Genomic DNA, 19,801 nt, shown 5'->3' on the forward strand with positions numbered 1-19,801 from the left:
TCCAGGGTCTGAAGATTGTTTCCTTTAAGTGCTTCGGCTCCACCTTCCATTGCAAATAGAAGCTTGCCAACTTTAGCTACTTGGAAGGTTTTATCAGTCTGCCTGTAGTAGTTACAGTGTACCCTGATGTCATGTCCCATAAACTTCGCTACCTGCTCAATAATGTAGATAATAACGCTTTAGATTTTTTTCATAAATTATTGTAACCAAAGTTAAAATGCATTATAATATTTACAATTCCTTGTTACATCTAGAATTAGTTGTTTGTCATGCGTTTTAATGTATTATAATTTCTAAAGGTGTAACAATGAATAGATAATATTACAATGTATTCCATGCATTATAATGTATATAACAATGAACAATTAATCTATTAAAAAGACTTTTAAAATGCAATATGTATGAAGGCTTTTAATAAAGTGTTACTGATATTGTATACTAATTTAATCTAAAACAATGATATTATTATAATAATAACATTATTCCTTTCAACAAAAAAGGAATTCTAAACATATTTCCACACTGTGGGCCCTATCTTGCACCCAGCGCAATTGACTTTGTACACCGACGCATGTTTCATTCCTATTTTGCACCTGCCCAAAGCGTGCTTTTCCCTCCACAGAAGCACGTCGCTAAACTAGGGAATGAACTTGCGCTCCCTGGGCGGTTCAGCGCAAAAAACGAGGCATGTTCCGGCGCAAACAATCCCTGGTGCTATTTTACTGTTCCATAAAACAATTGCGCCACTGGCCAGAAAAAACCTAGTCTAAAGTCAGTGGCGCGTTGCGCATTGTTCATTATGCTATTTTAAGGGCGCATGCTTGACCATAATGTATAGCGTGCACAACGCGCATACACTTTGATTCTCTCATCTACACAGAAGCAGCCGTTTTAATTTTTGCAAATCATATTATTAAAAACGATAGATAGATAGATAGATAGATAGATAGATAGATAGATAGATAGATAGATAGATAGATAGATAGATAGATAGATAGATAGACAATTTATTATAAAAGCATACATCTAGCTTACACATTTACCCACATTATTATATGCCTGTTTAACCGAAGCTAATTTGGGTGTGTTTCTCCATCCCCAATGTCACTTCTCTCTCTTTTACGGCCGTGACGAGAGCGTTGCTCTCCTCGGCTGTGAACCGCTCCTGGCGCGCGCCTGGCAAATCCGCCGTTACAATAGCAATACGCCAAGAAAAAAGCGCGTCTGCTCTTAAAGGGAATGTGAGATGTCGCTCTGATTGGTTTATTTCACGTTACGCCCAAACCACACCTATGAATAATGAAGCTACTTCAGACCAACCCCTTTTAGATTTGCGACGGGCGCAAGAGTCATTTATCCCGCCGGGAAAATAGCAACAGCGCCGAGACCCGCCCACAAAGTTACTTGCGCTTTGACACTTGCGTTTCAGATCGTTAAAATAGGGCCCTGTGTCTCACTATGAGTAATCAGTTTATTACAGGTTTGTTTCTCCTTTTTAGTTAATCTTTTATTGTAGAAATTGAAATGATAAATTTTGCTCTTTTGCTCATGTTTTATAATATAAACACAATTTCTGTATGATTCAGTTGTGTTTTAACTCTGTTTGAAATTGAGTTACAATGTAAGATATTTATGTTCAGACTGAATAATTGGAATTAAAACAGTCAGAAATCTAAAATGCATTATAATATTTGCTATTTCATTGTTTCATCTCAAAAGGGTTGTTCTTCATAAAGGTGGATCAATGAATAGATAATATGTGTTATAACTGCTGTTACACTTATTGATTAGATCATACATGCATTTTAATGTATATAGCAGTGCATAATTAATGCATTAAAATACTTTTATAATGCGATATGTATGAAAGCTTTAAATAAAGTGTTACTGATATTGTTTTATAATGATTACATCTAAAACTAGAGCAGCATTATTCCTCTGCTGTGAATGTGCAGTGCAGTGTGTTGTGTGTTGTGTGTGTGTGAATGTGTTGTGTTTGTCTCCTGCAGCTGGTCCCACAGTGAAGCCCTCAGTGTCTCTGCTGCCGCCCTCTTCTCTGCAGATCTCTGGAGACTCAGCCGCACTGCTCTGCCTGCTCAGCTCTTACTCTCCACAGGGGGCGCTGGTGAGCTGGACACTGGACGGGTCAGAGGTCACCGAGGGGGTTCTGACCATAGACATAATATACATAGACGCCCTATTGGCCGCTTTGGAACGTTGCTGCGATATGTCAACGCGTCCGCCATTTTGTGGAGGGCAAGACTGCGCTGTAATCAAATGCAAGTAAACTGGTGAGCTGCGGTTTTTCTGTATAAAAACCAAAAAAAATTACATTTATCAACCGATTTCAGTGGTTTGTATGTGGTGTACAAAAAAGTTCCATCTGTAGTTAGTTAAACTCTTGATAGTTAGACTTATAATTATTTTTATTTTTTTTAATAAGGAATGGCCAAAGCTCAGGCTTGTCATGTATTTAGCTTTTCATTCTTGGATAAGAATTGTGAACACCCCCATACTGAGATATAATTTAATTTTCACATTAAATTAAATAAAGTTTTCTTATTGTGGGAAAAGCATATTCTGTCATTGACTGGATTTTAGCAATAACAAAGATAACTGATGGATCCTTTATGGTAATACATATGATATGGTACAACTACAGTGCAATGTAAATAGTAAATATAAGATAAAGTGAGAGGTAGGCTAATAGTAAATAGTTTAGTCAATAAAATAAACAAACAGTATACAGTAAATAAAATAGTAATGAAAAGTATAATTATATAATATCATAAGTACTAATATAATAATAATAATAATAATAATAATATATTGATAATAGCATATAGTTTATGTATAATACTATAATAATAGCAATAGAATATGAAATATCAATTACAGAATATAGACAATAAAAAATAAGTTAAATAGTTACTATGAATAGTAAAATAATTTAACAGCATAACTATAATAGATTGATAATCGCAAGTGGTATATTATAATAACAATAATAAATAATGTAAATGTATACATTTTAAAATATTATTACATAGGCTATATAAAATAAAATGACGCAACCCTGTCTCTTTTTGTTAAATTTCAGTTTTTAAAAGGTATAAGAAGCTATACAAGTCAAGAAATAAAGTAAACGATCCAGTCAAACATACAGCAGGCTACACTGTTAAAGTTAAATAGCCTAAATATATAAAGTTATGAAACTTCACTTTGCCCTCAGCCAAAACAATCTGCCAAGGAACAAATTATAGATTAATGAAACCAAAGATCGCCCGTTAGATAAACACAAGACGAATTATTCTCACTAGACTGACAGCGACGAACGTCAGAACTCAGAAGCACTATAGCCGAGGCAAGGCTGTTCTCGGCGGGGTACATGAGCGCTGAGCGCCCGCGGTGATCGCTGGATCTCACAACTCCGAAACCGTCAGATAACATTTTTAAAAAGGCGCTATCTTTATAAATAAACCACAGATTTGAGCTTTAAACAACTACATTGTCGACTGAAAAACTCTTAAAACTACATTTCGTGACACAATAACAGTAGTATTTTTAAATTTCGCGGCCTTTCTTCTCTGAAAATAAAAATAGTAAATGAAATGCAACCAGAAACAAATTTTCAGTTTTGCTTGTGAAAGGTAATTCCCTGAGACCTGTGTTCAATTGTGTGGCGATTTGTAAAGCCCCAAGCAGCACAAGAAATAGGCATTTTTCTCAATTCTCGTTATGAGAGGTATGGGAAGGTTGCCCTCCGCAGTATGGCGGCGCCGTTGACGTACGATCCAGCGGCCAATAGGGCGTCTATGTATATTATGTCTATGCACCTAAGCGAGTGACGTCATTCCTTATGGTACGCAGCATGTATCCATGGCAACGCTCAGCTGCGTAGTGACAGTTATAACGGTCCTCCTCAGACGCAGCCTTGTGTTTTCTCTTTCGTCTGTCTAAAAGGTATTTTTAATTTTTAAATTAGTATACATTAGTTACCGTAACCACTGTCCATCTTTAAATTATATGAAAATGTTACCTTTTAAAACGTTTGCTTAAGTTGTCTGCCGTGTACCGCTGCTAACCGTAACTTATGCTAACACTACGAAGCTAACGTTATATGATGAGATGAGACGGCGTTATATTTCACATATATGGATATATTATATAGACATATACAATCATAATACTACTGAATATGTTAATTTTGTTGCTTTAGGTAGATGCCAAGGGGAAGAATTGCCGGACTCCACAGCTGACGGACAAACACACACACAGCTGCCAGCGCGTTTGAGGCACACACACACACACACACACACTGAAAGAGCACAACACCTTGTCCAAATAAAATACATTTACTTTGTTCCTTACAACGTGTGTGTTTTCTTTGGTTAGCCAGAAGTAGAATAAAATAAAATGATATTCAGGGGACTAAACGCGAAAGTCCCCTAAATGTTCCGAATGGCCGCTGGTGGTCCTGTGAATGTCCTCTTGAACATACGGAGGACGTCTTCGCAAACGTCTGCGGGACATCAAGCGGACTCCACATGGGGACGTTCGGGGGGACGTTCGCACAGGCCATTTAGGGGACGTTCTGGGGACCTTTTTTTGTTAGCTGGGTATATAGCAACGTACCTGAAAGCAACTCCGCCAGAAACCTGTTACAATGCCATCGCCACCAGCCCCGCCATAAATAAACTATAAATGAAGCACATTACTAAAGTAATCTGTGTATTTACACTGCAGAAAGAGAGTGTAAACATACCTTAAGGGGACCGAGAACCGAAAGAAAATGCCAGGAAGTGAAGAACCCAGACCTACGAGGACCTGTAAACCCGTCAAAATAAGGGTCCTTAAATATTACGGCCGCTTCCCCCTTATTGGAGTATCAAAGCCCCACTCAACAAGGACCAATCGGCAGGCCAAATCACTTATCCGGCCACATTCGGTAAACATTGATATTGTGTAGTTTGTGATCCTCCATCAGCAGCTGCAGTTTCTCTCAGCTGTATCAGTGCAGTCACTGTGACGTCTGACTGACAGAGGTTTTTGTACGACTCTTTATCACTGTGTGAACACTCCTTTACTGTTGATATAGTGATAACTCTGACAGTAATAATCTCCTGTATCTTCAGTCTGGACTCCACTGATGGTCAGAGTAAAATCACTGCCATAGTTAGATCCACTGCCACTGAATCTAGATGGAGTTCCAGTATAAAGGCTTCTTATGTCATAAATCAGGAGTTTAGGAGCTTCTCCAGGTTTCTGCTGATACCAAGACACACAGTCACTACAGCCAGAAATCAGGTTTTGACTGGTTTTACAGTTGATTGAAACAGTTTCTCCTTGTTTGACGGGTTTTATTGCTGGATTCTGAGTCACTGTCACTTGTCCCCAGATCTCTGAAATTAGACATTTTAGTCATTAATATGATTGTAAATGAGATGTGATTGTTAATTTTGCAAGATTTTTATACAAGATATTTACCCTGAATGCAGAGAGTCAGAGTCCAGATGAAGATGTTGATTGTGTTCATTGCTGTAGTTTAGTCTTGTGTGATGATGAAGATTGTGTTCTGCTCTCAGTCATGAAGTGTTAAACTCACAGCACTATAAACACTCTCAGAGCACTGAAGCATGTGCTGACAATGCAAAGAAGTGGGCAGGATTTACAACAGCTTGTGCTGAGAACAAACTCATAAACTCTACATAGAAGATTTTACTTTCAGAATAATGTTATTGAACCATTTAGTGATTAATTGCACATCTTTATTAATTGTTAAATATTTGTGTTTATGATTGTCAGGCTGATAAGACACTAGGTTTTGTCTGGAGAATCATGAATGTAGATCATTTTAAACATATGTCATACGCAGCAGTTTCTCTGAGTACAGTTCTGTGCTACACCTTTAAAAGCATGTTAACAATGAGAAATCAAGAACTAAATACATCAGTTTTACTATATTTAGACTCATAATAAAAAAGTCCATTATGGTCTATTTTTCCCCACATTTTCATGAATCATGAGTCTGTTCAGAAAGTATCAGGACTGATTGTGAATCTCTAATCAGAGTTCATGGTGTCACTCCATCTATCATGAAGCCTCATGTGTGTCTGAAATCATCAAATGGAGAAGAAACAGGCTGTTAAAGATGGAGACATATTAGAGCTTGTTCACGTTTCATGATCTTGTGTGGAGATTCATAACCAGTCCAGATACTTTTAGAACAGACCTTGAATATGAAAACATGCAAAATACCTTTTATATTTTCATTGTTGACACTTTCTATTGACTTTGGCTCTAATATTCAATAAACTCATTATTTGAAGAGATTTTCACTGAAGATTGAAGTCTGAAGCTGCAGGTTTTTCTGTGAATCATGATGATTGATCTGCATATGAAGAACAGAAGCATCATTATGAGAAACTCCACAACATCATCCATGATCAAAGAGGTCAAAGGTCACCTCAGAGGTCACAGCTCATCAAATATATTTCTTTAAACAGTGTTATATCAGAAAGCATTTAGTCAAATCTGAATGAGTGAGTGTTGAGAAGAGCTGAGGATCTTCTAATATCAGTGTGTTGAAGTGTTGTTTCTCTCTCTCTGCTGGAGTGTGTGTTCACTCGAGTGGAATAGAGGTTTTTGTACGAGCGTTTCATTAGATTGTATCACTGTGGTACACATTCGGTGGAGGAACTAAACTGGTGATCGGTAAGTCTGTCTATTTAATCAACTAATAAAAAAATACAATTTAGATTTCAGAAAGTGTTTTACAGTGGAAACAAGAACAACATTTATTAATAATAATGATTATTAGATATTGTGGTAAAACTTTACTTAAAGCCTTTATGTATAATGCATTATAAAGCTATCAATAACGTATGTTATAATGTCATATATGTTTTCATAAATAACTGTCACCAAAGTTAAAATGTTTTATAATATTTGCACTTTCCTTGTTACATCTAGAATTGGTTGTTTGTCATGAGTTTTAGTGTATTATATTTTTTTTTTTTTTTATATATAAATATAAAATGTAAATAAAATTCTAAACATATTTCCACACTGTGTCTCACTATGAGTTTATTCAGTTTATTACAGGTTTGTTTTTCCTTCATTTATTTCTACACTGAGTTCATATTTAGTTCATCTTTTATTGTAGAAATCATACATGGAAAAAAGAGATTTGACATCAGAATGTAAATGTTGCTCCTTTCTGTAGTTCAGTCAATGATACTGAATCTCTTTTGCTCATGTTGTGCTTATAATTCAGTGTTTTGTTCATTCTGTATGATTCAATTGTGTTTTAACTCTGTTTGAAATTGAGTTACATTTTCAGTTCAGGCGAATATCTCAAAATGTAAGATATTTATGTTCAGAGTGAATAATTGCTGGAATTAAAGCAGTCAGATCGGCCTGATAATAGATAATATGTGTTATAACTGCTGTTACACTTATTGATGAGATCATACATGCATTTTAATGTATATAGCAGTGCATAATTAATGCATCAAAATTATTTTATTATGCAATATGTATGAAAGCTTTAAACAAAGTGTGTTGCGTGTGTGTGTGTGTGTGTGTGTGTGTGTGTGTGTGTGTGTGTGTGTGTGTGTGTGTGAATGTGTTGTGTTTGTCTCCTGCAGCTGGTCCCACAGTGAAGCCCTCAGTGTCTCTGCTGCCGCCCTCTTCTCTGCAGATCTCTGGAGACTCAGCCGCACTGCTCTGCCTGCTCAGCTCTTACTCTCCACAGGGGGCGCTGGTGAGCTGGACACTGGACGGGTCAGAGGTCACCGAGGGGGTTCTGACCAGCGCAGAGAGCCAGCAGGACGGCCGCTACAGCCGCAGTAGCGTCCTGACCCTCAGCAAAGCACGCTGGGAAGAGGGAGAGCTGTACGTCTGCAGAGTAACACATGATGGAGCTCCTCATGAGGTCTCGTTCCACAAGAGCTCTGAGTGCTGATGTTTCTCTCCTGAAGATGAGCCGTATCTGAGTGTCCTGTGTCAGGCAGGATTCACATGAGTCTAGTGCTGCAGCTGTAGTGATTTACAACTCAATACTGAAACTGAGTGTGTGTGTGTGTGTGTGTGTGTGTGATCTTTCAATCTGCTGTGTTTGCTGCAACATTCAATAAAGCTTCTCAACAAGTTCACTTTGTGTCTGACAACATCATTCAACTAACAGATGAAGATGCAGGTGCTTTTCAGAAGGTTGATGTAGCAGTAAATGTCAAATAAAGCTCTTGGGGTTTGAACATGGTCTCTGGAGACAGAGCTGCTCTATTCTGAGAGGATCACAATCACTCCACCCTGACAATGCAAATGGGGTTTCAGTCTCACTCTCTGATTGGTTACATGATCTGGACTGGAACACTTTCACTTCTGCTTTAGTGAAGCAGCACAGACAAACTGATCATTACATTTATAGGAGATTAAACATTTTATTATATGAAAATATAATAAAAAAGATAAAAAATCAGCCGTTCTGACACTAATTGTTACATAATCATTACATTTATAGACAATGGTGTAAATATATATGAAAATGTTATGAAAATCATAACTAATACATGATCACAAATCAAGAATCAGTGTGTTGTTAATAAATGTTAATATCATAGTGTATTTGTTCATTGTTCATACATGTTTATATTAAAGTGTATTTGTTAATTTTATAATAAAACTCTTGGTTGAGTTTGTGTTTCACTGCCAGTTTCTGCCCAGCCGACTCTCAGCCAGATCTGTCTTACAGTGCCTGGGCCAGACCTGGGCCATATCAGTCAATAAGAGTCACTTTACAGGGTGTGGGCCACATCTGGGCCAGAGGAAGCTCTGTGTGTCCATGTTCAGTGTGTTGGGCCAGTTTTGGGCCGGGGACCCAGCCAGAAGTGGAGGTGGGCCAGGCAAAGTTTGCTATCTGGCCTGCTGTTATCAACTCAAGAGTGAACCAGAATCATGTTGCTCTAGTGATGGAGAAACAAAGCTTTTCGAAACCATTGAACCGATTGATTTGCATAATGATTCACTGTATTGAAGCTCTGGAAACGCCACACGCTGGTCAGAACAGCGGAAACTCAGCATAAAAACACCTTTTACACACCAAATGCAAATGTTTTTATTTAAAGTCTAATCTATTCAATGCAATTACCAAATCATCTAATACCAGTAAATATTAAATGTCTTTATAATATGTGTGTGACACATTCTACGCCTGCTGTTTCCATCCTATCACCACTAGAGGTCACCTGTTCACGATTAAGACTTTTTCACTTTGTAATGTCTGTATATATCCTTAACAGGCATCTATTAATACTTTAAAGACGATCACTCGTGAGTTCTCTCTGTGTTCGGTTTATTAGTTTTTTCAGCATGAACAACCACTCTAAACATCCCGTGTCTCTTCTTCAGCTCCCCATAACAACACTAGATCATTGCCAGTCGAACAATGACACCTTTTGGTCATTACCTGTCATTACATCTCCCCCCTAAAAGATGTTGCCCTTCTTAGTTAACATGAACGGTTAAGCAATAACATCACTCTGGCTTAACAATATTTTGTTTTGTAAAAACACAACTGTCTTGTTAACTTCCCACCTCAACGGTGTCTAATGAAAATAAACATTACTACTGTTCTTACAAATAACAGTGCATTTCCTAAACAATAACTCAGCACTATTTTTTTTTCAAAGTCCATACACCCCATTTTCTTGATGGGATTTACCCTCCCCCTCCTCAAACCCAAAGTCCATAATCACAAGTCCAGTTTGTCTGGGGCTTTGCTCACTCTACCAGAGCGAGTAATGGTCACAGTCCCTTGGGTGGGTGTGGGAGTGTTTAGTGTCTCACCACTGTGTGTGTCCACAGTGTTCCTGTTCTCTGGAACAACCTGGTCAGGGCTCTCAGTGACAGGTGTGAATGTTTTGGGTATGCCCTGCAGGTGTCGCCGGTTCCTCCTGTAACGGTCCCCTCGTGCCGTCTCCACGATATAGGACCTTGGAGTAGAACTGGAGCTGCGCACGACCGCAGGCATTGTCCACTGTTTCTGTCCATCCAACTTTGTTAGCACCTGATCCCCCGGGTTCAGTGGGGGTAGAGTCCTTACTCCGTTCCTGCGGTTATAGTAATAGGCTTGCCTTTGCTTGGCTGCAGCGTCAGCCTGTCTGATCACATCCTCATTAGGCCAGTTCGGTTTCAGATTGTCCTGCAGGGTAGGCAAGGTGGTCCTGATTTTCCTGCCCATTAGCAGTTCAGCAGGACTGACTCCTGTCGACGAAGTGGGTGTGGCTCTGTACACCATCAGGGCAAGGAGAGGGTCCTGCTGTCTCAGTATAGATTTCGCTATCTGAACTGCCCTCTCTGCCTGCCCATTACTTTGAGGGTAGTGTGGGCTGGAAGTTACATGAACGAAGCCATATTCCTTGCTAAACTCCCTCATCTCTGCTGAAGATAGCTGGGGCCCATTATCGCTCACTATCACTTCCGGAATGCCAAAACGAGCAAATGTGGCTTTCAGCTTTGCTATAACTTGGCTAGTAGTGGTTGTAGGGAGATTCAAAATCTCCAGGTATCTAGAGTAATAATCTGATACTACTAAGTAGTTTTGCTTCTTACTCTCACACAGGTCTATAGCCACTTTCTGCCATGGCCTACAGGGCAGCTCGCTTGATATTAACGGCTCCTTCCTCTGTGTGTTTCTAATTTCTCTGCAAAATGTACACTGCTGTACTGTTTTTACTATCTCATCAGACATTCCAGGCCACCATACAGATTGATAAGCTCTTTCTCTGCACTTTACCAGGCCTTGGTGTCCGTCATGGATTCTCTCTAAGATGACCTTCCTCATTTCTGTTGGAATGACAATGCGGTTGCCTCTAATGACCAAACCATCTATCTCAGATAATTCTCCTCTCACTTGGTAGAAGTCTTTGACTACCTCAGGCACCTTTGCAGTATAATCAGGCCATCCTTTCCGGATGAAGCCTATGACCGTCTGGAGCTGACTATCATTTTCAGTGTGCTGTCTTAGCTCTGCCATCCGGTGAGGTGTGGCTGGGACCTGACTCATGACAGCCTCGATGTGTGCTGCCACCTCCACATGACAGACCCCATCCCCACAGCATGGCTCTGGGCTCCTAGACAGTGCATCCGCCACTGCTAATGTTTTGCCTGGTGCATGTTCAGCTATGGCATTGAAGCGCATTAATCTCCTTAATAGCCTCTGGCACCTGATTGGGACACAGTCTAAGTCTTTACTGTTCATGAGAGGTACCAATGGTTTGTGATCGGTAACCAGTCTAAAGCCATCAAGTCCATAGAGGTATTTATCAAACCGTTCACAGGACCACACGCTAGCCAAGCACTCCTTCTCGATTTGCGCATACCTTTTCTCCGCGTCACTTAATCGTCTTGAGCAGTAAGCCACGGGCTTCCAGTTATCTCCGTGCTGCTGGAGAAGAACGCCGCCCAGCCCGTAGCTGCTGGCGTCTGCTGACACTATGGTGGGCTTGTTGGCATCGTAGAAGGTAAGTACCGGAGCTGTGGCTAGTGCAGTCTTTAGGTTCCTGAACGCCTCGCACTGAGCAGGTCCCCACATCCACTCCTTGTCTCCTTTCAGTAGTTCGTACAGTGGGTGGGCCACTGTTGATAACTCCGGAATGAACTTGGCTAAATAATTAACCATTCCTAAGAATCTTTTGAGCTCAGTAGCATTTTGTGGCTGTGGAAAGTTTCCTATCCCCGCGACTTTATTTGGGTCTGCCCTGACACCTGCCTCGTCGATTAGATGACCCAAAAAGCGAACCTGTCTCTGCTTGAACTTACACTTTGCCTGGTTTAACTTGAGTCCAGCTGCTTCAATGACCTTTAACACCTCAGCCAGTCGTCGGTCATGTTGCTCCTCTGTCTCTGCATGAATCAAAATATCATCCATAAAGATCTCTGTCCCTTCCAGGCCAGCCAGAGTTTCTGACATTTTTCTCTGGAAAATTTCGGGAGCACTTGTTATTCCAAAAGGAAGACGGCGGAAAGCATATCTCCCAAACGGAGTGATGAAAGTGGTGAGCATCCTGCTCTCCTCGTGTAGAGGGATCTGATAAAATCCACTTGCTGCGTCCAGTGACGTAAACACTTTTGAACCAGCTAGCTTTGGCATTATTTCCTCTACTGTGGGCAGGACATACTTCTCCCGTTTCACAGCTCTGTTCAATTTCCTGAGATCTGCACAGAGGCGGACCTCCTTCTTATTGGGTTTAAGCACCGGGACCATAGCAGCGCACCACTCTGTCGGCTGTGTTACTTTCTCAATTATTCCCTCATCCTCCATGCGCTGCAGTTCCTTTTTTACCAGTGGTACTAGTGGCAGGGGTATCCGCCTGGCTGTCGGCACTGCATATGGCTGGGCATCATCGCGCAGGGCTATTCTGACTGGCTCTGTTTTCAATAATCCGCTTGATCCAAACACACCACTAACCTCATCCATTCTCTTCACTAGTCCCATTTCCACTGCCTCATCGCGGCCCAGTAAACAGCTTTTTCCATCTGTCACGTACACCTTTAGGGAGTACTTTCTCTCCTTATAGCTGGTGGTACCCTGGAACATGCCTATGCAGCTGAGATCGCCCCCTGGGCTAACAAAATGTGTGTCTGGAGGTTCTAGTTTTATTTTAGGAGTCATCTTTTTAAATGTATTTCTATCGATAATGGTAGCGTCGGCTCCTGTATCAATTTTAAAGGTTACTACCACATTATTTACAGGTAAGCCTACAGTCCATGTATCAACATTATCTTCCTTATCCACTGCTCCTAGGAAGTATGTCTGTCCAGGCTGTTCGCTTGTGACTTCTCTCACTGCTTTAGAATGACATTTGCGCTCCCAATGTCCTCCTTTGTGACACTTATTACACTTGCTTTTTAATGCAGGACAATGCCTTTCATCAGAATGTTGTGGCTTACCGCACCTCCCACACTCCTCTTTTGTGTTGGGTCCATGGCTGTTGTTCTCACGTCGCTGACACTTTTTCCTATACTGTCCCACCTTCCCTTTGACAGCATTTACATTGTCCAGCTGAGCGTCTGGTCGATTGGTTTGAAGATTAACCTGCCGCGTTATTGCCTCTGTCTGACGCACACTTTCTTTTTTTTTTTGTGATCAATTATTTATTTATTTTCTTACAATCATTATTTACACAATGGAGAGGAAACACCTTCACGAAACCTTAGGCTGATTGCATCATCACTGAAAATAAAACAGAGCACAATTAAAGTATTGCTTATTCTGTTGTCTGTGTCTCTGTTTCTCTTTCCCTCTCCATATCCTACCCATCCCAAACCCACCCTCCAACCCTTAACAAGATTCGGTCAAGGTATTGAACAATTAACAACAACGAAGAGAAAAAAAAAAAAAATTAAAAAAAAAAAAAAAATAAGAAGGGAACACACGCACACCCACACACACACACCTCTCAACCCTTTTCCATTACCACCCATCCATCCTTTCTCCATTATTATGATATCCACATAACATCATAGAACACAGCGCAGGATATTGGACATTGCGTATATCAAACAAATATATCATAATTGAAAGTATCAAGCGCGTCCTGAATTCTTCCTTCATATTATAAAATTCACAGAAATCAATACAATATTCTGGATAATAATAACAGAACTAAATGAAGTGCATGTACAACATGGAGCTGAACATTTAAACATTACACATTGTATAAAAAAAAAATAAAAAAAAAAAAAAACACAACAGTTGGGCAGCATATATAAAACAAATCAGAAATAAACAATTAAGAAAAGAAAGAATCCGACCTTATCTACATCATTTCATTTATTTTCTCTAATAGCTCTGACCAACAGTCAATATTAGAGGTTTTGGCATAATGCAAACGTGCTGTAGAGAGCTCTAGCTGAACAATATCCCGATAAGAAGCAAGCCATTTCCTCACGGACAATGTATGTGGTGGTTTCCAACGACAAACTATCATCCTTTTGGCGGCTGTCAACCCAGCCAGAAGGAAACGCCTATTATTGATGGTAAGCTTTAGAGACGATGTGTCGTTAAGGAGAAGCAAGCATGGTGAAGGAGGGATGGGTTTTTTGATAATACTGGACATGATGGATGAAACACTATGCCAAAAACTATTGACCTCTGGACACTGCCACACCATATGATAATAAGTAGCATTTATTTTATCTGGACAAAAATCACAATATGGGTTATCTCTGAGTTTCATTTGCTGTAATCTTCGCGGAGTTAAGTAAAACCTATGGATCAATCTGTAATGTATCATTTGATGATCAAGGTTTCTAGATGATAGAGATATATTTGTCCAAATCACACACCAATCTGGATCCTGGGAGATGTTAATGTCTGTCTTCCAGAGTCTGAAAAATAATAAAGGCTTATATGAAGCTTTAGTTATAAACTTGTATATCTCTGAAACAATGCCACTAATTTTACCTTTAGTTTCAAAGATTACGTGAAGGGGATGATTCCCCAACTCAATACCCCAAGGAACACCCTGAGCGCGCATTGCTGCACGTAGTTGTAAATAAAAATAAAAAGTGCCTGATAAATTATAAGCTCTCTCTAAATCATGGAATGCACGAAGACCCTGTTCCCCTAAGATATCCTTAAGGACACAGACCCCTCTATTGCTCCACTGGGGGAAGATGATTGGTTTCTTCTCTATTAAGAGTGAATAATTGTTGAAGATAGGGGACTGAGCGAAGAAAGTGTTTGGGATTTTAGCAAATCGGTGGACTTTACGCCATACCATCAAAAGATAAGAAATTATTGGTCCAAAATTGCGTTTAACTATACTATGGGGTATATTGGAATATACCAGGCTAGACAGACAATGTGGATGTATTAGACGTTCTTCAATAGGACGCCATGACACCAGAATATCTGGATTCAACCATGTAGCAAGAGAACGTAAAACAAAGCTCCAGGAATACCATTCAAAGTTAGGCAAATTAACACCTCCTGATAATCTATGTCTTTGTAAAGTAGATGCTTTGATTCTAGGTTTTTTTCTATTCCATAAATAGGAGCTAACGGTTGAATGTAGCTTATTCCAGTAACCGCCTGGTGGAGCTAGGGGGATCATACTGCTCACAAAATTAACACGAGGCAATATATTCATCTTAACAACTGAGAGTCTAGACTGAAAGGAAGTAGGGAGCATCCCCCATCTATTCAGGTCATCCTCCACATTTTTTAAAACTTTATTGTAGTTCTCAGCAGTTAACATATTGAGTGAGGGACTAATTGACACTCCTAGATATATAAAACTACTGACAACAGGAATATTGAAAAGTGGTATCTGATCGTCCAATCCCCCCAGCAGCATTAAAGCCGATTTTGTCCAGTTTATTTTGTAGCCTGAAATACTGCTAAAATTCTCGAAAATTTTAAGAAGATGTGGAAGGGATTTAGAAGGATTTTTTGTAAAAATTAAAATGTCATCTGCATACAAAGAAATACAATGTGGAGTGTCTTGAATAATGATTGGTTCTAAAGCCTCCGACTGCCGTATTGCCTGAGCAACAGGTTCCAAAGATAAAGAAAATAAAAGTGGAGATAAAGGGCAACCCTGACGGGACGATCTTGTGACTGGGAACCTAACTGAACAGTTGCTGCCCGTTATAACGACTGCAGAGGGGTTGGTATACAATAACTTTATCATAGAGATAAAGCTATCACTGAAGCCCATGACTTGAAGGACAGACCACAAATAACACCATTCCAGTCGATCAAAAGCCTTCTCAGCGTCTAATGAGAGAATGGCATTTTGATCTTCTGAATTGGAGGCAAAATCTATAATATGAAGCAAGCGACGGACATTATCCGATGCTAGTCTAGACTTGATAAATCCAGTTTGGTCATAATGAACTAAATGAGGCATGTAGCACTCTAAACGTGTAGCTAAGACCTTAGCGTAAAGCTTGACCTCACAATTCAAAAGACTTAAGGGCCGATAAGAGGAACAGTCGTGAGATGGTTTATCCTTCTTAAGTAATAACGATATTATTGCAATATTTGAACTGGCAGAAAATGAGCCTCTATTAATAGAGAAGTTAAGCATATTCAGCAATAGAGGACCAAGCTGGGGCCAATAGGCCTCGAACAGTTCTGGTGGCAACCCATCCAGGCCCGGAGACCTACCTCTACTCATTGCTTTAATCGCTAATCTCAATTCTTCCAACTGAATGGGTGCCTCTAAGGAACATACAGCTTCAGAAGGCAATTTAGGTAATTGTAATGATTCAAGGAATTCAAAGCAGGCTTTGTCATCATGAGGTACCTCTGACGTGTAAAGACTTTGATAAAATAATTGAAAAGTACTATTAATGCATACCAGGTCAGATGTTATTTCCCCCTCTTTAGTCCTTATAGCTGATATCTTTGCTAAATCATCATTTTTCCTTAATTTGTAAGCAAGCAAACGGCTGGGACGAGCACTACTATGATAGTGATTTTGCCTAGTGCGATGGATAGTAAATTCTGCTTCTCTTATTAACAAACTGCTAAGTTCATCGACTAATTTCTGTCTCTTACAGATGTTTTCTGGAGAAGGATTACTTAGCATTTCATGTTCGAGAGCTGCAATTTCAGACTCCAAGCAATTTATACGAAACTTTTTGGATTTATTGAGATAGGATGCAAAAGATATAGTTTTGTTCCTAATGCACCCTTTAACCGCATCCCATAACACTCGTGGATCATCGACTGATGGACCATTTATTTTAATAAATTCCTCCAACTCAGCCCCCAGCTCGCTTATAAATACATCATTCTGGAGCAAAGACGTATTAAAACGCCAACGAACTGCCCTAGATTGACCAACTCTTAATGAAAAACTACATAGAACAGCCCTGTGATCAGATAAAGCTATTGGGGTCATTTCAGTGCTACAGATATCATTGAAAAGAGTTTTAGACGAGAGGATGTAATCTATTCTTGAAAAAGATTTATGACGAGATGAAAAAAAGGAAAATTCTCTGGAATAAGGATTCATCATTCGCCATGTATCAGTCATACCATAGTCAGTAGACAGTTTTTTTAATGCAATAGATGCCAGTCGCTGATCTCTGCTTTCTGTTACCCCTGTTCTATCAATATCGTGCAGCCATACAGCATTAAAGTCACCCCCTATTAACAGTTGGTACTCTGGAAGATCTGTTAATATAGAAGCCAATGTATTATAAAAGTGCTGATCAAAACAATTCGGAGCGTAAACGCTCATCAATGCAATTTTAGTACCATTGAAAGCTATTTTACAGAAAGTAATTCGACCATCATCGGATCCCCCTGTGCCCAGAATAGTATAATTTAGATTACATTTTGCAACTATACAAACACCTTTGCTCTTCTTGGTGTAGCAAGAGGAAGCGACCACATGATAGTACTTATTCTTAAATCTATGTACATCAGCTTCAAGTAAATGAGATTCTTGAATAAAAGCAAAGTGGATATTCTTTCTAAAAAGAAACTTCAGAGTGCTTATGCGCTTCTGGGGAGAATTAAGGCCTCGTGCATTCCATGACATAACATTTATTCTACTCATATTTAATCACATTGTAGTTTTGTAAATATAAAGAAGCAAAACAAGGACAATATTTACTAAGGAACAAAGTTTTGGTAAGGTCAATGCCCAAATCGGCACATCCATCCACCACACACACACACACACACACACACACAAAAGGAATCACAAAAATAATAATAATAATAATAATAATAATAATAAGACAGGGAAAAAAGTAGAAAAAAAAACATAACAACCACATAAACAAGCAAAAAATGCTCAGCCTTGACCATCCAAAGTCCTCTCAAAAAAGGAGGAAAACTACCCACCCTCCCAAAAAATATACCAGTCATCTTGGTAGAACAGTCATAGCCCCCCACCCATCCTCCAACAAAATATAAAGTTTGCCTTTGAGCTGCGGATCAGAGCGCCACACTTTAGTAAATCAAGCAAATAGTTATCCTCAAGCCATTTCTTCCTCAGCACTTAACAGAGTAGCTTGCTGTTCACTTAACATGCCATAAGAGTGCAAGTAAATTAACTACTAACTATAAAAAATAACAACATATGAACAGCTCATATCAAAATATAATACAGAAAAGAAAATACACAGAAATAAACACCATGTAGCTCAGCCTGAGCGGTTCCTAGGAACTTTTGTCGAAATAAGCTTCTAACATCAATCTTACCCTTCGAAGCTTTTCACCAAACCAATAGTTTTAGTCCTTCAAGGAAACAACGAACTTTTCAGCCTCACTCGCCTCCTGGAAAGTATAAGTATCTTTCCCCCGCGAGAGCTTGATTGTAGCTGGGTAGAGAAGAAAAGTCTTGAATCCATGAGTACGGGCCTCATACATGATCTTATAGCACGGCTTCCGACGTCTTGTTGTAGCCTCGCTGTAATCTGCAGTAAACGTCAATAGGTCGCCATCCACTTCAGGGGGGCTTTTCCTCGCCTCGCCAAGCAGGCGATCTCGATCTGTGAAGCGGAGGCACTTAATCATAAGCGGACGAGGACGTGCCTTAACAGATCCATGCGTAGGAGGTTTCCCAAGGCGATGGCACCTCATCAACTCAGGCATAGAGGATTCGAGGACAGGAAACCATTCCGCAATCTTCTCCATCAGGTAAACGCGGGCATTCGCCCCCTCAGCTCCTTCTTTGAGGTTGAATACAAGCAGGTTATCCCGGCGTGCTCTGTCCTCCATCTCAGTTAATTTAGCTTCGAAGGTTTGTAGATTCTTCACACATAAGGCAGACGATTTTTCCACATTGGCAGTACGCTCCCGAAGGTTCACTGATTCAGTACGAATGGACCTTATCTCTTCCGTATGCCGCGAAAGGGTTGCGTGCATATTATCAAGTCGTTTCTCGAGTCTATTGAAACGAGCTTCTGATTTCTCGTCGGCCTCATTGAAGTATTTCGCCATGGTCGCCTCCATTACTTTTACCAGAGCCGCATTTTGAACACCGAGCTCTCCCTGAAGTTCATCCATCACGCTTCTCTGGGCAGCAATGGTTTGTCTTGTTTTTCGCATTTACTCCTGGTTATGCTTTGTAATTAACGTTCATTCATAAATAGTGGAGAACTGACCGCACACACAATAAATTGTCTTACATTTGTGGAAGGTGGACGCCAAGGTGTACTATGCTGCCGCCATGACACCGGAAGCCCCCCTGACGCACCTTTCAATCACTTGAGTCAGCGTCAGGTCTGCTTTGAGCTGGAACTGGCGTGAAAGTTCCTTGTCTGCTATTCCCACCACAAGACGATCCCTTATGTGTTCATCTCTTGTAGTCCCGAATTGACAGTGCTCTGCTAACTCATATAATGTCCTAATGTACATTTCTGCCGTTTCTCCGGATTGCTGACTCCGTTGGTAGAAACATGCGCGCTCGTGTATGATGTTGCGTCGTGGAATAAAGTAGTCGTCAAATTTTTTTATGACCACTTCAAATTTCTTCTTGTCATCTTCCTCTGCAAACTCAAATGAACTGAATATCTTTTCAGCTTCACTGCCCATCGCGTAGATCAGCGAACTTACTTGAGTCTCGCCATCATCTTTGTTTAACTTTGTGGCTAACCGATAGCGGCAAAATCTCTGTTTCCACTCTGGCCATTCGGTTGGGCTCTCAAACTTAAACTCGCTCGGTGGGCTAAACTTCGCCATGTCTTCTATAATGTTACCGACACACAGCTTATTCTGACACCATGTAATGTCTGTATATATCCTTAACAGGCATCTATTAATACTTTA

General features: G+C 40.0%; 1 gene segment (V, D, J or C); it reads left to right on the top strand.

Annotated features, from left to right (window-relative positions):
• The first annotated feature begins 1,458 nt into the window (after positions 1-1,458).
• LOC311283340 (immunoglobulin lambda constant 7-like) overlaps positions 1,459-19,801 on the top strand; it is a 53,951-nt gene continuing 35,608 nt past the window's right edge. The window contains exons 1-3 of the C gene segment in view: positions 1,459-1,480; positions 2,010-2,125; positions 6,666-6,714.

This window comes from Rutilus rutilus, assembly GCF_951802725.1.
Source record: "Rutilus rutilus genome assembly, chromosome: 23".
NCBI classification, from domain to species: domain Eukaryota; kingdom Metazoa; phylum Chordata; class Actinopteri; order Cypriniformes; family Leuciscidae; genus Rutilus; species Rutilus rutilus.